The sequence below is a fragment of the Solanum pennellii genome, chromosome 3, assembly GCF_001406875.1.
Source record: "Solanum pennellii chromosome 3, SPENNV200".
In the NCBI taxonomy this organism is placed as follows: Eukaryota; Viridiplantae; Streptophyta; class Magnoliopsida; order Solanales; family Solanaceae; genus Solanum; species Solanum pennellii.
The window spans coordinates 25,438,519-25,460,570 of record NC_028639.1 but is presented as its reverse complement, the minus strand read 5'-3'; positions in this window follow the sequence as shown (position 1 = coordinate 25,460,570).

Sequence of the window (22,052 nt, the reverse complement as noted above, 5' to 3'; positions counted from 1 at the left end):
TTGCTACTACATACCCCGCCTCAACATACATATGAATATCTATCCCAACCAACATCCATTCATTGGAAATCCCATAGGTTCAAAGATGAGAATAGTTTTTGACCTAAGAATCCCATTATTGTGAGAATGTCCTTTCACAGATGTTCTTTAATTCCTTAGAGTACAATTGAGAATAACCTTTCAATAGACTAAACATGCATTAACATTAACATTAAACTTTATTCATTCATGTATGTGTATGTGAGAATAACCTTTCACATAATCACCATCATCCACAAGTGTTAATAGAAAGATAACATTCAATCCTAACATTGTTATCTTCTGAACATGACCATACATTATCATTTAGATCACCCACACATGCTTCACATCACATTATCCTTTGTGAGTACTAATTTAATAATAAGACTTCAATCATATTCTATCACATTCTAAGAATAATCACAATACATTCATAGAGTTCACACCTACACTTAACTTTATGATCATACATAGATCATGAATATAGGAAACATAACCTTTAACTCAATATCATCACGTTCAAATCAATTAAATACCTCAACCTTTCAAGTGGAACAACATCAATTTTACAATTCAAATTCAACAAGAAAGTGATTATAATTTGCCTTCAAGGCCATAACTCTTAAAAAACGAACACATCAATACATCAATAATCCACCCTAATTAAAAATAGATAATGACACAATCCAATAATATAAGTCAATTTAGGCATATCCATAAACATTCATTCATGATGAATAAACCTAATTCATAAGTAATAATTAAGCAATCGATAGAATTCATGGGTTCATAGAGTTTTTTATCATTAGTCATCAACAAATAGTAATTCAACTATAAAGTGGCATTAATAACACTTTGAATTCATTTAGTGAACTAACCCATATGATTGAGTAAAACTTGGGGTTTTGCTTGAACTTAGAAACCTTTGAAATTTACTCTAGGATGAAGACTAATCCTATAGCATGGATCACAATACTCCACTAGAGGTTCCTTGAGAACGAGTTTTTGGAGAAGAGAGGTTTCTAACATAGGGGTTTTGAAAATAATGGGATCAAACATAAAATTTAATACCTTTAATACTATTAAAATATAAATAAAAATAACCCCGTATGCACTTTATAAGACTTAGGGTGAATTTACCAACTCAACCAAGCAAGGTTGTAACTTGACAGCATTACAGTTGCCCATCGATAACTCTCCATCACGGGTCATGGATGGCTTAATGCCACGTACTGGTGGTCCTTCATTTTCATGAGAGACCCTCATCTAGGGGTATTTACCTATAGAGTCCATCCACGGGGAGTTGATTGACCTACAGGGCGTGAAATCCATCCATAGGTCACTCCATTTTGACAACCTTGATGGTGTCCTTGCGGTTTTAGGACTTAGGGTTCTCCTCAAGGTCCCTTAGATAGGTTCTTCGGGGGTCGTACCTTAACCTCTATCCCATAAACACCTCCACCATGACTGAGGAAAACATCAAACACCCTCAAACCTTAAGACAAATTCACAAGCTAATTAGTTATTCTCTACTTTCACTAGTTCACTTTTTAGGTCTTCACCAATAAATTCTTATGAGTTAAAGATCATATAGGTCTAGTGTTTCTACAACTCTTTTATTCTTCATCCTAATGAACATACATTATGTATGTTACATATAAATATCTATCTACTAATATATTATATTTCATATATAGTTTTTGAGTTTAAATAGAAATGATAATGGATGTAGTCATAGATATGATGTCATATATTATTATTTTCGAATACGCATCCTTTCAATTATGATTTTGTTAAGAGAGATATTACATATAAATTTTCCTTTGACAAATATTTATTTAGGATCTTTCACTACATTGTTTCTCATTAATGTTTAGGAATATTTGAAAGATTCATTATAATCCCACTCACAACGTTAAAATGATAGATATGAATTTATCTATTTAGATTTATTTATAAATACCCACTACTATCGCTAAGCTTATCACATACTTATTGTGCCCTATATTTTATTTTTGACGTAGATACAAGTGATCATTTTCAATCTCAAGTATTCAGTGATTATTCACATTTCAGCAATTGTTGAATCCTCATCATATGTGGACATAGTTTATTTGTTTCTATCCTTATTTGTGAGTTATGTCACGAGCCAAAGTATACTCTAGGTGTAACATGGCGTATAAAATAATAGAAACAAAGAATTTAGAGAAAGCATTTTATGCATCAAAAGAGTTGACAAAGTGAAGGTGTAACATAAGTCTCGAAGTCATTTGAGAACCATAGGAATTAAAAAATTCTGAAAACTAGAAATGACATAAGTATATGAAATGTCCTTGTCCTCCGAACATAAATACTCACCAATCCACTTGAAGCACCCTCAAAAGGTGTCTATTCATGGGTGTGCGAAGGCAGGATCGTCGCACCCGATTTTCATGCGATAATGTAGGAAAAAGTATGAATTAGATCATTAAATGTATAATGTATGAGGCTGTAACAACCAAAAAAAGTCCATGCTAAGTAATGTCTAGCTACCTAGAATTCCTAGATTAGACCGGGTTCACAGGATTGATGTGTGTGGAACCAGACCTCTGAACCTATGCACCAGCCAAGCCAACCAACTTGGCGAGTTAGTTGATCTAGGCAAGGTTGGGTCCAGCCAAGTAGGGCACCCGAATATTTAGATTCACCCGGATGAGTTTTAACCGGACTTGAAAGGAGTAATCTTATGTTTAAAGGGTCTAGCGGTAAAATGGTCTGTTCCAAGATAAGGGTAGTATCGTATTTACCCTAGAGATTTAATTAATTAATTAATTAATGTGAGTAATGGACAATTCGGGTAGGGTTTACCCAAATTTGACCCTTTTAAAAAGTTAAGCTTCACCCTTGTTTGATCCTGGTTTGAAGCAGTGTTAAATCTAATTAATTTACATTAATTATCTGATTTAACTAAGGGCATGATTAGTAATTTCATATAAGCCTTTAAGAAAATCAGATTTTTAATAATAAATGGCAAGGACTCTTAGTTTGACTAAGTCTTCAACTAAAACTCCTCCTCCTACACTTACTCCCATCTCTCTCCACTCTCATTCTCACGTCTCTCCACACTCTTTCTCACGCTCATCATCAGTAAAAATAACACAAATTAAAGTTCATCACTCTTGAAGAAGCTGTACACTAAAACTCAAAAGAAAAACTAAACTAAAAACGAAAAGCGAAATCTTTTTCAAACGGTTTGCGCGTGAGTTTTTCTTGGAGAAGCATTTGTTTTTCATGGGAGTTGGCAACACTTGAAAGTAGGTTTTATAGGTGTTAAAAAACGAAATATATATGGGTTTTCATCCTCTTGGTCCCTTTCCGAAGGACCCCTAAGATTCAGTCGAATTCTATTCCGAAACTAGGAATCTTCCCCTTTGCATGTCCCTGTAACTAGCTCCCATCAATTGTTATAGGTTGGGTATCATTTCTGGTGAATTTACGAATGTAAATTGTTTCGTGATGTATATGTTCATGCATGTATGTTTGAAATTATGTGATGATAAACGTGTACAAAATGTGTATGCAGCCGTGTTCTTGGGCATGTTTGGAGCATGACAATGGCATGTTGTGTTTTGGTATAAAATTACTTGGAAATAATGCATATAAACGAAATGACTACAGAATTTGCCATAAAAATCAAACCTATACATGTTGAGAAAAAGTGGATTGAAAGGATGACCAAATTTCCAGAAATTTAGAAATTGGTCTCGGCATGGGCCCTGTGGAAGAGTTTGATTTTAAAATATTTTTTAAGAGGTGATCTCATGAGGGATTGAATCCAAGACATAGTAATATGCAAGATACTAAAAATTCAACAATGAAAATGAGGTAAGGGGGATTCGAAATTGGGTAAGGCTCAAGTGAAAGAATGAAAGAGGGAAAGAATTAAAAATTGAGGTGTGCGGGGATCGAACCTACAACCTCTTGGATAGGTGTGGAATTTAGGAGAAAAATTAAAGAAAAATAAAATAAGGTTGTGGGGGATCTATCCCACAACCTCTTAGCCTCAAACGAAAAGAAAAAGAAAAGAAAAAAAAAGAGAACTATGGGCGTTGGGGCTCGACCTCGGGTCCCCAAGCCCAAAATGTTAAATCAAAATTTAGTACAAGACTAAGTGTTACCCAAGGGATTTGTAATTGGATTCCCTTGACCAACTCTGTATTGATACATAAGTCTTACATGAATAAATATTGAATGAATGGTGCCGATAGGAATCGAACTCGAGACCTTGGCATACATACAAGATGCATAAGTCTTGTACCACATAATCTTGGGTAAATATGAGTCACTTAGACGAAATATGAATGAAGACTCATGGCTTATACGTATGGGTCAAAAGTCTAGTGTACGTTTAAAAATATGTGAACCTATGATGTATGTGATGGTATGATGTGGCCCCAGGAGGGTTAAGTATGAGTGTGAAACATACTAAAAGGCCAAGTGCATTAGCATATGACGAAATGAATATTCACGTAAAGGGGTGAGTAATTATGAAAAGCTAATATGCTAAAGTTAATGAATGTGGTGACTATATGATAAGAGGCTAATATGGAAGACGAAATCAATCTCAAATGATCCTAAGTAAATGTTACCAAAAACCCGTACTAACCTATGAGAGTGTAAGATTAATAAATGACCAGTGTCTAAGAAACACTCTAATGAAAGTATTGAGATTAATTCACACTTAATACTAATATGAGATAAGAAATCATCTAATGAGCAATGATGCCCTCATGCTAGAAGCCAGCTTCTATGATGTGTGAGATGAATGTAATGGAACTTTATATGGAATACTGATAGGCTAGCTATGAGTCGCGATTTCTTCTTTCAGGAAGGCAGCGGTTTGTGTAAATCTTCTGAGATGAGATTGTCCATTTAGGTGAGTATGGTTCTCCTTTTATCTCCTAGTCTTTGAACCTATGCAACCAACATAGGGTTCTAGCAGGGTTCATTTCCCTATTCACACTAGCATGTTTTGGTTTCACTTTGGCCGGTGATTCCACCTCTTTTCGGTGTGGGCTAGACACTGGATTTCATGGAGCTCACATGATCTATGTCGGTTAAATTTAAAGTTCCCAAAGAAAGAGTGAGGCCAACCTCAAGTAATCCACACAATGAAATGAATGATACCAAAGGTGTTTGGACAAGATAATCAAGAGGTGAACTAGAGTCAAGTAATGACACTGGGTCATTCTTGGTAATTGCATAGTGAACCTGATGAAAGTATCAAAAAAATCCTAGGTATATGACTGAATGAAAATGAAGTACGTATGAATGAATGAATCAGACTCTGTATTTTCCAAAGAAGGCTCCAAATTTGAGGTCCCATATGGTGAGCCCTCAGTTGGAAAGTCCTAATGCTAAGACCGTGATTCCAAGGTGTCATGGTATATATTGGATGATTTGTGATATATGTGTGTGCTATATGAAATATGTTATGTGTTGTGTGAAACATTACAAGATTGATAATATATGTTAATCTCATAGCATGACCCTAATATGATTTAGCAAGTTCAACAGACTTTGCTTTCCGTAATTCATATCATTTGGAGAGAGATATTCTTAATCATGCATGTCCTTGGTGTGTACTTGATTACACCCATACTTAGTACAAGTGTGTACTAATCCCATACAATCCTCTTCTTTTTGGTGAAGGTACAGGTGGACGCTAGAACTAGAAGACTGCGCTGACACTATCCGGACGTAGAGCATTCATCCGGACTTGGTAGGGTCTCATGCTTTCGAGGATGCTTATCTTTTATATCTAGCTTAGATGTAGAAATGAGCTATTGGATGATGTTCCACTAGGCGTTTCTTTCTTACTTATTTCAGACGTTGTATTGGTGCCATTTTGGCAACTTCATATTTATTAGAATATCTCATTATTAGATGGTGGTTGTGAACTGATGTGATATAATGCAATTCTTACATGGAGTCTATGTATACTTCGAAGAAACAAAAGTTTTAAATTTTCTGCTAAAATTAACCAATCCGATGTAATGATGACGTATGTAGGCTTGTCTGCGACCTCTGAGAGGTCAACGACGCCGGTTTTTGCTAGGGTCTAGATACCGATCATGACAAAAGTTGTATCAGAGCATTAGGTTTTTATTCCAAGGATAATAAGTTCACATGAACCATATCGATTAGTTTCGAACTTATGGTAGTGAAGTGCACCACTATCATGAATTAAAGACTTCATGATGCGTAGTAAAATTTCCCTTCTTCTGATCTTATCATGCATTCCTTAATGGCTATTTTCTTTGTGTTATTAGCGTATATAACATCAAGTCTTTTTTTATCAGAAAATGAACACAAGGGGGAACACTGGTCGGGGAAGAGTAGGATCAGCTGCTGGGGGCAACAAAGTTCCACCTAGGCTCCAGCTGCAGGAGTGGTCATGCTAGTTAACCCAGCTGGGTTAACTGATTCGGAGAAGCGCACATCTTTGGCACAGATGGATTAAGCCATCACTTTGCAGCCTCAGGCTATGACGGCCCAGAACAACAGATAGGAGGTTCAGCGGGAGAACCCTCCCGCCCACAGCATGGCGAACAGCTTGCGAGATTTTACAAGGATGAATCCTCCAATCTTTAAAGTATCTAAGACTGTAGAGGATCCTCAGGATTTCGTGAAGGAGGTCAGAAGATTATGGTGGCAATAGGGGCCACGGAGATAGAGAAAGCTGATCTGGCCTCATACCAGCTGAAGGATGTTGCACAGGCTTGGTGCAAGATGTGGAAGGATAGCAGGGCGTTGCACATGGGAGTTGTTTAACACAGCCTTTCTGGAGAGATTCTTCCCCAGAAGATTAGGGAGGCTAAGGTTGAGGAGTTCATCAACCTTAAGCAGGGCTCGATGATTGTCAGGGAGTATCAACTGAAGTTCGTTAAATTGTCTAGGCATGCAAATTCCCTTGTGTCGAACAGCAGGGACGAGATGAGGAGGTTCCTTACAGGAATCTAAGAGGAATTGGAGGAGTGTTAGTCTGTGATGATCCATAAAAGCATGGACTTGTCCTGGCTGATAGTGCATGTTCAGCAGGTTGAGGACAACAGGAAGAAGAGGAGAGTCTGTGAGGTCAGGAGGCCTAACCCTTCTGACCAGACTCATTCAAACAGAGGTGGTGGCAGGAGCACTTTCGGAGTTCGTGATCAGCCTAGATTTAAGAAGGGGCATCTGAGATAAGGGAACTCTAACTCTTAGAGGAGTGAAGCACCTAGAGGAGGCAGACCCAAGCCCAAGAAGGGGAATGGAGGTGATTTGCAACGTACAAGAAAGGAATGTGGCAAGTGTGGGCCGTATTCACATTGGAGAGTGCATACTAGGCGAAATGCTTGCTTCGGTTGCGGAAAGAGAGGACACATGGTCAGGGATTGTTCACAGAATAGGGGTCAGGCTGGAGTTAATGCTCAGCCTAGGCCTAATCCCCACAATGCTACTGCAGCCGATCCTCCTAAGAGGAATAGATTCTACGCCTTGAAGGACAGGGAGGAGCAGGAGAAGTCTGCTGATGTGGTCACAGGTATGTTGCAAGTGTTTTCAACCTCCTTTTATGCTTTACATGATCATGGGTCTATGCTTTCTTTTGTGACTCCCTTGCTTGCTAATAATTTTGAAACACTACCTGAGGTTTTGCATGATCCCATCGTGGTTAGTACTCCCTTAGGAGAAAATGTAAGAGATGGTAGGGTTCATAAAGACTACCCAATAGTAGTATGTGGAAAGACTATGTGTGCAGACCTTGTTGAGTTACTTATGAATGACTTTGATATTATACTTGGTGTTGACTGGCTCCATAAATGTTATTCCTTCATGGAATGTCATACTAGGGTTGTGATATTCTGTTTTCCTAATGAAGTAGAGCTGCTCTTGAAGGGGTACAATTCAAATCGTTCAGGTCCCTTCATTTCGAACCTAAAAGCTAATAAAATGATGTTAAAGGGATTGTTATGCCATATTTTGAGTGTCAATGATCTATATCATGACATTCCTTCCATACACTCTGTGCCTGTAGTGAATGAGTTGCAATATGTTTTCCCTGATGATCTGTCTGGAGTCCCCCCCCTCGAGAGATTGATTTTGGTATCGACCTAGATCCCGATACCAAACCAATTTCAATTCCTCCCTACAAAATTTCTCCAGCTGAACTCAAGGATTTGAAGCCGCAGTTAAAAGATCGCTTCATCCAGTCAATAATATCCCATTGGGGCGCTCAAGTGCTATTTCTGAAAAAGAAAGATGGAACCTTAGGATATCTGTCGATTATCTGCAGCTCAACAAAGTCTGTATAAAGAACAATTATCCACTTCCCTGAATAGATGACTTATTCGATCAACTCCAAGGGTCTTGTCTCTTCTCAAAGATTAATCTTCGTTACGGGTATCATAAACTTAGGGTTAAATTTGAAGATATCCCAAAGACAGCCTTTCGTACCCGTTATGGTCAGTTTGAGTTCCTAGTCATGTCATTTGGTCTTACTAATGCACCAGCTACGTTTATGGACCTCATGAACCGAGTCTTCCGTGAATACCTTGATTCTTTCGTCATAGTATTCATTGATGGCATCCTCATTACTATAAGACAAAGGAAGATCGTGTACAACATTTGACACTAACCTTACAGGTACTTAGACAACATCGGTTGTATGCCAAATTCAGCAAGTGTAAATTCTGGCTTAGATTAGTGACCTTCGTGGGTCATTTTGTGTCCGATTGGGGTTTAGAGGTGGACCCCAGGAAGACTGAGGCTGTTAAGAACTGGACAAGACCTCTTATTCCCACCGATATCCGTAGCATTCTGGGATTGTCTGGCTACTAACGCAGGTTCGTGGAGGATTTTTCTTCCATTTCTGCCCCAAAAAAATCTTTGACTAAGAAGAAGGACAAGTTCGAATGGGTGGAGACTTGTGAGAAGAGTTTCCTGGAGCTCAAGGACAGACTTACTTCAGCCCCATGCTTATGTTGCCTAAATGGGGTGAGAATTACACTGTTTATTGTGATGCATCAAGGGTTTGTTTGGGTTGTGTTCTTATGGTGGGTAGCAAGGTTGTAGCATATGCGTCCAGACAGCTCAAGGTTCATGAGAAGAATTATCCCACTCACGCCCTGGAGTTGACAGCTGTGGTGTTTGAATTGAAGTTGTGGATTCATTACTTGTACGGAGTGCATGTGGATATGTTCACATATCAGAAGAGTCTCTAGTACGTGTTCACGTAGAGAGAGTTTAATCTACGTCAGAGGAGATGGTTGGAGATGTTGAAGGACTATGACATGAGTGTCCACTACCATCAAAGGATGGCAAATGTTGTAGCTGATGCTTTGAGCAGGTTTAGCATGGGGAGTACAACCCACGTTGATGATGGGAAGAAAGAGTTTGTGAAGGATGTACACTGACTGGCCAGACTGGATGTGTGGTTTATGGCTTCTACTAGTGGGGCTATTTCAGTTAATCCCAGTTGTGAATAATCCTTGGTAGCCGAAGTCAAGAAGGGTAAGCATCATTATCCTGTGTTGATGGACTTGAAAGAATCAGTGCTGATAAAGATGAATGAGTCCTTTGTTTTGGGAGGTGACGGCATACTTAGGTACCAGGACAGGCTATGTGTACTAGATGTGGATTATTTGGTGACCAATATTGTTGCAGAGGCCCATGGTTATAGGTATTCGATAAATCGAGGTTCCACCAAGATGTATCATGACCTCAAGCAGATCTACTGGTGGGATTACATGAAGAAGGACATTGTTGAGTATGTGGCCAGGTTTCCTAATTGTCAGCATGTTAAGGAAGAGCACCGTAAGCTTGGTGGTCTCACTGAGATGGTTGAGGTTCCGACTTTGAAGTGGGAGGCCATTAAGATTGACTTCGTGGTTGGTCTTCCGAGGACTAGGAGACAACATGACTCTATATGGGTTATCATGGACAGGATGACTAAGTATGCCCACTTTATCCCTGTGAATTCTACATACAGGGCCGAGGATTATGCGAGACTCTACATTGATTATATTGTGAGGTGGCATGGGATTCCTTTCTCTATCATTTCAGATAGAGGAGCTCAATTCACTTCGCATTTCTGGAGATCCTTCTACAAGAACTTAGGTACGCAGTTCAGTAGTGCTTTTTCCATCCAAAGATCGTTGGGCAGGCAGAGAACACCATTCAAACATTAGAGGACATGTTGAGAGAGTGTGTTATTAACTTCAAGGGTAGTTGGGACGACCATCTGCCATTAATAGAGCTTTGTATAATAACAGTTATCACTCAAGCATTGGGATGGCACCGTTTGAGGCACTGTATGGTAGGAGGTTTAGGTATCAAGGTTGGGTCGTTCGAGGATGGATAGTCATCATTTTTGGGTCCATAGATCATTCTAGAGGCCTTAGAGAAGGTGAGGGTGATTAGGAACATGTTGGCTACTAGTTAGAGTTGGCAGATGTCTTATGCAGATAACATGAAACGGCCCTTAGAGTTTGATGTTGGTGACCAGGTCTACCGAGGTATGTTGGGCCATACGAGATTCTACAGTGTGTGGGTGAGGTGTCCTATGAGTTGGCGTTGCCTGCGGAGCTGGCTTCTGTTCATCCAGTATTTCATGTCTCTATGTTAAAGAAGTGCCTTGGTGATCCAGCATCGATTCTCCCTATTGAAGGTTTGGGGATTGATGAAGACTTGTCCCATGAGGAGGTGTTTGTTGAGATTTTAGACCGGCAGGTGAAGCGGCTGAGAAACAAAGACGTTTCCGTAGTAAAGGTATTTTGGAGGAACCATCTTGTTGAGGGTGCTACGTGGGAGGCTGAGGCCGATATGAGATCCCGTTATCCTCATCTTTACAGCTCTTGAGGTTAGACTTCCTACTCTTAAGTCTAAGATTCCTTATCTCCTCTTTGTTGCTATTGCTTGACTGTGTATAGTACTTATGTTATGATATGACTGGCATTGTGCTATATAATTAGAAGTCTCATTCCTGGATGAATGTTCCTAAGGGGGGGATAATGTAAAAAACCAAAAAAGACCATGCTAAGTAATTCTTAACGTACCTAGCGCGTGGAACCATAACTCTGAACCTATGCACAAACTAAGCAAACCAACTTGGTGAGTTAGTTGAGCTAGGCAAGGGTGGGTCCAGCCATGTAGGGCACCCAAATATTAAGATTCACCTCCATGAGTCTAAACCGGACTTGAAAGGGATAATCTTAAGTTTGGAGGGTCTAGGGGTAAAATGGTCTTTTCCAGGCTAAGGGTCGTATCGTAATTACCCTAGAGATTTAATTAGTTAATTAATTAATGTAATTAATGGACAATTCAGGTAGGGTTGACCCGAATTTGACCCTTTTCGCGAGTTAAGCTTCACCCGGGTTCGATCCTGGGTGGAAGCAATGTTAAATCTAATTAATTTATATTAAGTATCTGATAAAAGTAAGGGCATGATTAGTCATTTCACCTAAGATTTTAAAAAATTCAGATTTTTAATAATAAATGGCAACGAGTCCTAGTTTGACTAAGTCTTCAACTAAAACTCCTACTCCTACACTTACTCTCATCTCTCTCCACTCTCATTCTCACGTCTCTCAACACTCTTTCAAACGCTCATCATCAGCAAAATGAACAAAAAATACAGTTCATCACTATTGAAGAACTTGTACACTAAAACTCAAAAGAAAAACTAAACTAAAAATGAAAAGAGAAATCTTTTTTCAAACGGTTTGCGCGTGAATTTTTGTTGGAGAAGCATTTGTTTTTCGTGGGAGTTGGCATCACTTGAGATCAGGTTTGAAAGGTGTTAAACAACTAAAAAGATATGGGTTTTGGTTCCTCTTGGCCCCTTTCCCAAGAGTACCCTATGATTTAGTTGAATTCTAAGATGAAAACTAGGAATGTTCCCCTTTGCATGTCCCTGTCACTAGCTCACATCGATTGTTGTAGGTTGGGTATGATTGCTTGTATAATTTAGGAATGTAAAGTGTTTTTCGTGATGATTATGTTCATGTATGTATGTTCGGAATTGTGTGCTGATAAACGTGTGCAAAATGTGCGTGCAGCCGTGTTCTTGGGCATGGTTTGGAGCATGAAAATGTCTTTTTAAAACCTTGTGTTTTTGTATAAAATTTATTGGAAATAATGCATATAATAATGTACGAAATGACTAAAGAATTTTCTATAAAAATCCAATGTATACATATTGAGAAAAAGTGCATTGAAAGGATAACCATATTTCCTGATATCTGGAAATTTTTCTCGGCATGGGCAGTGTGGAGGAGTTTGATTTTTAAATTTTTTTCTAAGCGTGAGGTCATTAGGGATTTAACCCAAGACCTCATCATATTAAAGCTACTAAAAATTCAGTAATAAAAATTAGGTAAGGGGGATTCGAAATGTGGTAAGGCTCAAGTGAAAGAATGAAATAGGGAAAGAATTAAAAATTGAGGTGTGTGGGGATTGAACCCACAACCTCTTAGATAGGTGATGATTTTAGGAGAAAAATAAAACAAAAATAAAATGAGGTTGTCGGGGATCGGTCCCACAACCTCTCGACCTCAGGTACCCAAACCCAAAATTTTAATTTTAAATCAAAATTTAGTACAAGACTAAGGGTTACCCAAGGGATTTGAAATGGGGTTCCCTTTGCCAATTCCGTATTGATACATAAGCCTTATGTGAATAAATATTTAATGAATGTTTCCCATAGTAATCGAACTGGAGACCTTGGCATACTTACAAGATGCATAAGTCTTATACCACATAATATTCGGTAAATATGAGTAACTTAGACAAAATATGAACGACGCCTCATGGCTTGTATGTATGGGTTTCATAAGTCCCGCATACGTTTAAAAATATGTGATCCTAAGATGTATTTGATTAAATGATGTGACCCCAGGAGGGTTAAGTATGAGTGTGAAACACTCTAAAAGGCCAAGTGCATTGGCATATGACGAAATGCACATTCACGTAAAGGGGTGAGTAATTATGAAAAGCTAATATGATATGTGGTGACTATATGAAAAGAGGCTAATAAGAAAGATGAGATCAATCTCAAATGAGCCTAAGTAAATGTTACCAAAAAACCATACTCACCTATGAGAGTGTACGATTAATAAAGAGACCAGTCTCTAAGAAACACTCTAATGAAAGTATTGAGCTTAATGCACACTAAATACTAATGATGAGATGAGAAATCATCTAATGAGAAATGGTGCCCTCATTCTAGAAGCCAACTTCTATGATGTGTTAGACAAATTTAATGGAACTTTTTACGGAGCACTAATAGGATGACTATGAGTCATGATTCCTTCTTTTGGGAAGGCAAAGGTTCGTGTAAATCTCATGAGATGAGACTGTCCGTTTAGACAGGTATGGGTCTCCTTATATCTCCTAGTCTTTGAACCTATGCAGCCAGCATAGGGTTCTAGCAGGGTTCATTTCCCTATTCACGCTAGCATGTTTTGATTTAACTTTGGCCGGTGATTTCACCTCTTTTCGGTGTGGGGTAGACTCTGGATTTTATGGAGCTCACATGATCTATGTCGGTTAAAGTAAAACTTCCTAAGGAAAGAATGAGCCCAACCTCAAGTAATGCACATAATGAAATGAATGATAGCAAAGGTATTTTGATAGGATAATCAAGAGGTGAACTACACTCAAGTAATGACACTAGGTCATTCTTGCTCATTGCACAGTGAACCCGATGAAAGTCTAAAACAAAATCCTAGGTATATGAATGAATGAAAATGAAGTACGTGTGAATGAATGAAGAAGACTCTGTATTTGCCAATGAATGCTCCAAAGTTGAGGTCCCATATTTTGAGCCCTTAGTTGGGAAGTCCTAATGCTAAGACCGTGATTCAAAGGTCTCATGGTATAGAATGGATGATATGTGATATATGTGTGTGCTATATAAAATATATTATGTGATGTGTACAATATGCAAAGAATGATAATGCATGTTACTCTCATAGCATGCCATTCCTAATCTTATTTGGCAAGTTCAACTGACTTGGATTTACATAATTCATATCGTTAGGAGAGAGCTTTTCTTAATCATGCATGTCCTTGGTATGTACTTGCATACACCCATACTTAGTACAAGTATGTATTAATCCCATACAATCCTCTACTTTTAGGTGCAGGTACAGATGGACGCTAGAGCTTACGAGACTACGTTGACGCTATGGACGTGGAGCATTCATCCAGACTTGGTAGGCCCTCATGCTTTCGAGGATGCTTATCTTTTATATTCTAGCTTAGATGTAGGCATGAGCTAGTGGAGGATGTTCCACTAGCGTTTCTTTCTCACTTATTTCAGATGTTGTATTGGTGCAATTTTGGCAACTTTATATTTATGCAGTTCTGAACTATTTCCTTAATTTGAATATCTCATTATTAGATGGTTTTTGTTAACTGATGTGATATAATGCAATTCTTACTATGAAGTCTATGTATACTGCAAAGCAACAAAAGTTTTAAATTTTCTGCTGAAATTAACCTATACGATGTAATGATGACGTATGTAGGCTTGTCTGCGACCTCATAGAGGTCAATGACGCTGGTTTCAGCTTGGGTGTAGATCCCGATTGTCACAGAGGCAATACTCATAAAGATAAGCAAAATAACATAAATGACTTAAAACACGTAAGCATGAACATAATGAAACACTTCGAATCATTAAGAGAAGAAATAACATGAAAAGCGTAAAACATAGTCAAATATATTAATATAAAAAACATAAGAAAATATTGAATAAAATGTTATCATTTCATGGGATCGTAGGTTCACCCGAAAATAAGGCAATGAGAGTTATATCATTGAATATGACATATTCCTCATGCCTAATGAAAGTGAATCAACTTTCCAAGGTTGAATCATTATAGATCATCATTTGCTAAAGTGAACCCACTATCTAGGTATTTTAAGACATTCCTATGGGGGCACATAGTAAGAAACTAGAGGTTGATTCTAGAGAATAACATATTAGAGCCTCCACCTCAAATCCCGCTAGGTTCCAAGTCAAAGTCCCAATGGAATAGATAAAAGTCATATCCCACTATAAAAGGGGAAAGGAAATGATCAACATCGAGGAACAATGTTCAATATCAAAATATAGAATAGCTTCTTAAGAATAACTAAACATAGATGAGAAAATCTTTCACCATTGCGAATTCGTATAGGAGAAATATTATTTGTAAAGATAATCATAATAATATGTGAGAAAAAGTTACACAATAATATTAATTCTTTCCTTTAAACGCTTCTCATGATCATTTAGAATAACATCACAAAAACATGCATACATGAACTTATCATACTCATATTTAAATAGGCATGTGTTAACATAATTTCTACTAAATATCACGTATTAAAATTTAATCATGCAGTAGAAAAATGTTTTAGCAATTACCAATCAAAATTTAATGAGATCATAAAGATTGAATTGAAAATCCTAAGTTTAATCAATTGAAATTGAAGGAAGGGATTGTAAACCTTAGGGACCTCATGAAGGAAAGGACTCCATGGGTGAATACCCAAATACCCTTATCATGTAAGCCGAAGTACAATGGACAATCGAAGACTTCAATAGAATCTTAATTCTTTTTCTTCTTAATAAGGTTGAGAGAATTTGAGAAGGATGAATCTGGTCAAGTTTAGTGAATTAGGAGAAGGAAAATGGGTAATTTGGGGCTTGAAACAATATTAGGGCTTAGGTTATAATGTAAAATTACATAGTTTTTATTTAAAGCAGCTAGATAAAAGACCTAAAGTGCCTTTCAGAAAATTATCGACTCAACATACAATTCAGAACTACGGACCATAAAACTTCCTATTGTTCGTACTAGTGGATTGTAGACAAAGAGATTGACCATTCTTTCACCTATCTTTAATTAGAAAACATCTACGCTTCTTATGAGTTTCTAGGGTTTGTAGACACCAAGGTATTGAGTTACGTTATTTAGAAGTTGTGTAAAGCTAAGATAAGTGTTCGTTTCAGACACTTTTCAATCTTATGTTATATAAATATTCCAACTCGCATATTCATACATTCAATATACTGATTCCAGTTGGCATACATTGTCTTATGATGTAGATGTAGGTAACCAATATTAGCACCCAGCGCCTCGCCGATCTAGTTAAGCACTTAGATTTAATTGGTGAGCCTCTTTGAATTGTGAAGGACTCCTTTTATTTCAATGTTAGGATGACCAGGGGTGTTTTCCTGACATCCCTCTTTGTATTAGTGTAACATTACAGTAAATGTACTTGTCTAGTGAAGGGTCTATTAGGTTTTAAGAATATGTATTGGGGTACATAAGCATCCTAATGCCCAATATTGGGTAATATCGGGCATGTTAGAGAATATTACCTTAAGGGTGTTAGCCTTTTTCTATGTATTAACAAGTAACTTAAAATATATATTGATGTTCAATTGCTCCAATCCAAGATTCTTTAGGAATTGTACCGGCAATGAAGACCCTAAGCTAAAATGCTCAATTCCTTAATTCACATATTAGGTACGCGACATCCAAGTGACAAACCTAGGTACCAAACACACATGATAATTTAAAATGATCATGTAGGTTAAGCAGTGCCCAAGGACATAGTGAGGGTCCCTGTACAATAAATGAGCAGCAACACATGTACAAGCACATGTGCTAACCGGCAAAGAAAAAAGCAACCAAGCCCAACAAAATTCGTTAGGGCGGTAGGGGGCAAGCGCACGCACGGGTAAAGCCTTGTGGGGCCTAGATTCCTAACAAACTTTAGGATCTAACTAACTTACGTAACTAGCTATGTAACCTAGGACTAACCGAAATAAACTAACTAGTGTACCCGAAATACTAAAATCTAACCGGGTGACACTAGCCGGGTATCTAACTAAAGAAACATCCTAGTACCGAACCTAGGATGGTCCAAAGAGGTTGGTTAACATCCTAGTTACTTAGGGGTACTTTATTTATTACCCTAGGTCATTTAATTAATTGAATTAGAAAATTAATAAATTAATTAAAAATCAATGTCAAGGCCGAGACCCTTAGAATTTCAGATTTGGTTAAGTCAAATGCTCTCCTATTTTTAGTAAATTTAGGAGGGGAGTTTTGGTAATTAGCTAATTGATTTATTTAATTAATTTAATTAGCCTAAGTTTAATTAGTCAATATTCAATTCCTAAGACCTAGACTCACGTTTATCTATAGAAACCCTCAACTAAAAGCAGTAAACAAAAAACATGAGAAAAATAGAAAATTTCTCTCAATTCTCCTTAGGCGATGTCAAGGTGATTCTTCAAGGTTTTCTTGCAAAAAACAAGGTGATCTTCGTAGATTCAATTCTACAGTTAGGTATGGGTTTTCTCTCTTGGATTCCTTACCCAAGAGGCTTTTCAAACGTTTTGGAATTCAAGAAAATCGAAACTAGGGTTGTTCCAAATGATTCGAATGTTCACCTCCCTAGTTCTCCCTATTTCCGATTCTAGTAGTATGTATAATGCAAAATCTCAAACATGTTTTTTGTATGTGGTGATAACTGATCATTATGTGTAGGTTTCTATGAATTAATAATGTCGAATGAGAGCTATAGGTTAGATCTGTATGATTAATGTGTAATTGTGTTCAACAAGATGAAATTGTTATAAATCGTTTATGAAATTCAGTTTACTATTGGAAAGAATGAAGTTTTCGATTACAGATTGTGTTTTACATTATATATATTTGTAAGTGTTTGGAATGAAATGTTCCCAAGAAGAAACAAGAATGAGAATCAAAGCTAGTAAATGAATCTTCAATGTCAAATCAACTTTAAAGCTTGGTCAATCTAATACTGAATTGTTCTTATAAGCTAATTAAATGTTGAAAGTTTTCTTGCTTAAAATGAAGATTAGATTACTATAATATGTGAATGTTTGTCTTATGCCAATAAATTGGCCAACAATATTATTTCCAAAATATTATATAAAGTTGGCTAATGACTAAGTCATAACAATCTTACATGGCCAATATAAATTTTAATGTTCTTGTAGGGCCAAATACATGTTAAAGAATGACTATACAAGTTGTAACTCAATGAACTCATAACCCAGGGTATGCCATTGATTGGGACAAGTGCCAACATACTCTATCTAAATGAACTTGTGAACATAATGCCACATTGAGTAAGTCCTTACAACTTTCATAAAGAATGGTACATGACTACTAAAGAATGTTGAACAAGATAAGGTGAGTAATGAAATAACCAAAAGATTATGAGTTATAAAATTGAACTAAAAAGGGGTGTTAAAGGAAGTGAGATAAGTCTCACTTGCACCTAAACAATAATGTCAAAGATACTCACATAAGAAGGTGTTAGAAATCGCGAGACAAGTATTATTCACACCGTAATGGTAATGTAAGATTAAGTTCACATTCATCAAGTAAATAAAGGGATGACAAGTCATCCATTGAGTTAAGCAGACCTCATATTAGAAGCAATCACCTGTAATGTATGAATCAACTCTAAAAGTTATAAAGTATAATAAATTGAGCAAAGCACCGATAGACTAACAATGAGCTAGTGCAAGCACATGTAAGCCTCATGAGATGAGGCTACCACAAAGGTAGATAAGGGTCTCCGAAATCTCCTAGTCTTTGAACTATGTTTCCAACATAAGAACTAGCCAGTGGATTCCACCAAAGAGAGATAGGTAGTATTCGGTTTCACTTTGGTCGGTGAACCACCTCTTATCAGTTTTGGGACGAAACTGGATTTCATGTTTAGCTCACATGATCTACATCGGTTAAATCCTCAAGAAAGTATTCGGTTTCACTGTAGCCCTGAACCACCTCTTTTCTATGTGGGGGAGACACTGGAGTTGGTTTCACGTGAGCCGGTGAACCACCCCTTTTCAGTGTGGGGCAGACACTGGATTTCATGTCAACCCACATGATCTAGGTTTACTTTACCCAGTGAACCACCTCTTTTCGGTGTGTGGAAGACATTGGATTTATTGTTAGCTCACCTGATCTTAATGCTAAAGATTTCTTTCAGAAAGTATGAAACAAAGAAAGAAAGAAATAAAGAAGAGAGATGTAAGTTCAAAGTGAACTAAGTAAGCAAAAGCATAATTATATAAATTCATCAGTGTTTGATAAGAATGAAGTTTTAACAGTTATTGGCTTATGCCAACAATAATAAAGATTGGCTTATAATGACTCTTTATATTATGCAAATGAACCAGTAATGGGCATAGCCAATAAAGATTGGATTATGAAGACTTCATGCCCAATTGTAGTCAAATCATTTCCTTAGTCTCTTGGATTACTTACTTGAGTCATTGAAGGTATGGGATTATAATGAATCATTGCACTTATAAGTAAAACCTAGGCTTAAAGGAGATCATTTAACTACAAAACAAAAAGAAGAAAAGACTGAAAAAATAAACTAAGTTTGGAAAGAGAGCTTGTAACACCTTTAAAAACCAAGACACATTGTAAAGCCTAACATAGGTGTCACAAGGTATAAGTATTGTTTCTAAGTCCATTTTTAATGAATATAGGTCATTTAGGATTTTAAAGAACCAATACGACCGAGAACGTCCATGACGTCCGAGAAGTTGGTTCAACGGGATGTAACTGTGCCTTAGCCTATTTGACTAACTTTTAGGAGTCAGAAATTTACAAAAATCGGTGGAAAGGTATCTAACAGGCGTTTGAGTATCTTCGTGGTGGGAATGTGTGGGTACGAATCTCCAAGGACCAAACAAGGGCCCTTGAAGAGGACCCTTGTAGTTTGATGCAATATGGCCAGGCAGTGTGCGTCGACGGGATAGAAGACGGTCCATGTGTGGATCGACGGCGCGTCGATGCCACCGTCGTCCCACACTTAGGCTGTTGGAGAAGGCGCCTTCACCCGCAAAGCCTCTAAACTCATTGATGGAGTGCATAGGTGCATGCTACAGTCCGTGTGTGGATCAACGAGGAGTCGATGCCAACGTCGTCCCACACTTAGAATATTGAAGGAATCCTCTCGCCTGCACAGTCTAAGACAAAGACGATGGAGGGGGGATGTCTGTCGACTCAAAGACAACCCGTAAGCGGGGTCTCGTGTGTGAGGGTCCTTACTTGCCGCACGTTTTTAATTAAGTTTATTTTATTAATTAGGTGGTTTATAGGTTAGTTGGGTATTATAGTGAGACTAATTAAGTTGATTAAGTCCCACTATAAATACCCTCAACCCTTATTAACCGAAAGACAACTCTCAAATAAATTCTCTTCCTTCTCTCTTCTTTCTCTCCTTACATGACCTCACCATTGAAGTCTAGTAAGGATCAGGGTTCGGGGGATGGAAAAGGGGTGAATTCACCATCAAATGGTGACAAACATTAAGGTATGGGTTCTATTCACCTTTGAGAATCTTTCCTCAAAGGGTTCATTCAAAATAGATTTCAAAAGTGGAATTTTCTTATGATTTTCATTCAATCACGAAATTGAAATTATGGATTGAGTTGTTAATGACTTATTAGGGTTATATTGATTAGATTAACATGTAATTCAACTTTTTAATGGTAATTGTTGATGGTTTGGTCTAAGTTGAAGAATATGATCCTCCATCCCTAACCCTAGGTAGTGATCTTGACCTATATTGTATTGTGATCATTCAATTGATTTGGTTGTTGATTAGATTACTGTCCTATGGTGTTATTATGTCTAAATTAAGATGAATTATAGGCCTATCATTCTATTTCATGAGATGAGATTTAGGTTATGAATTATAATGTGATATTAGCCTATGTATCTTGTCTCAAGTTGTGATCTACAGTTGGATTCTGTTATAGAGATGCAATTGGCCTTGTTATCTTATTGGTTATCATTGTGTTATAATGTTACTCCCCAAATTGGGTTGAGTTATGGGTTGATGTTAAGACCTTGATAATAGACTATTAGGAAGACATGGTAAGTCTTAGAATATCTATCTTTATTTCCAATTGTGATTAATTCTTGTTATGTCATGATATTACATTGGAGTATGCCTTATACTAGAATTATAGGGTGGTATGATGTTGAATTGAAATTTCTTGATTATGTTGTGATGTTTATTAATGTGTATGTGATATAAGGATGGTGAAAACTATCAATGTGCCTAGATATGCTATGAAAGGCTAATGTGTTAACCTCACCTATATGATTCGTGACGAATGGACTTATAATCCTATTGAGCTATTGATGATGATGATTATACAGGGGGTAGACTCTATGGCCTAAATTTAGCTATGATTGATAATTAAAGAATTAAAGACATTTCAAAAAGGGACTCTAGCTTAGCACCGAGTGAACTAGATTGAGGTGTGTCCCTACAAACATAGGGAAGGTAGGAAAACTATGTTACTCCAGAGATTGGAGAATATAATGCATGGCTCATAAAGTGGGTCCCAAATATATATCCTAGTTCTTGAACTATGTTGCCCCAATAGGAATACTTGCTAGTGGATCCACGTAGTTGCTATATTTCATGTTTTGATACTACCTTGATAAGTAGTCCGCCTTCCTGCGGTGTAGGGTTCTAAGACACTGGATTTCACACTAGCTCATGTGGTCTATGTCGGTTACGGGAAGATGTTCCAAAAGGTAAAACGAATTAAAGGACTTGATCTCTAACTTAGATAACCGAAGGGATCTAGCTCCGTCTAGGTAGGGGTATGGGACTCTACCTAAACATTGTACTAGTTAACCTTGAGGGTAGTCGTAGGAGGAGGTTCTTATATATGTTTATGCTATGATAATATATGATGTATATATGATGACCATGGCACATTGTTGATACTATATGTTGATTAGTTCATTTATGCATATGCCTTGGGTTAAAATGTAAATATATGATTAAATGTAAACCTAACTACATAATATGTGAAGTTGGACATTGGTCATGTTTTCTTGTTGGGGATACTTGATTGAGTAAGGTTATGGGGCTTTGCTTGGTCATTGCACAAGTTGACTTACTAAGTACTTGTGTGTAGTTGTATTTCTTATTATGAT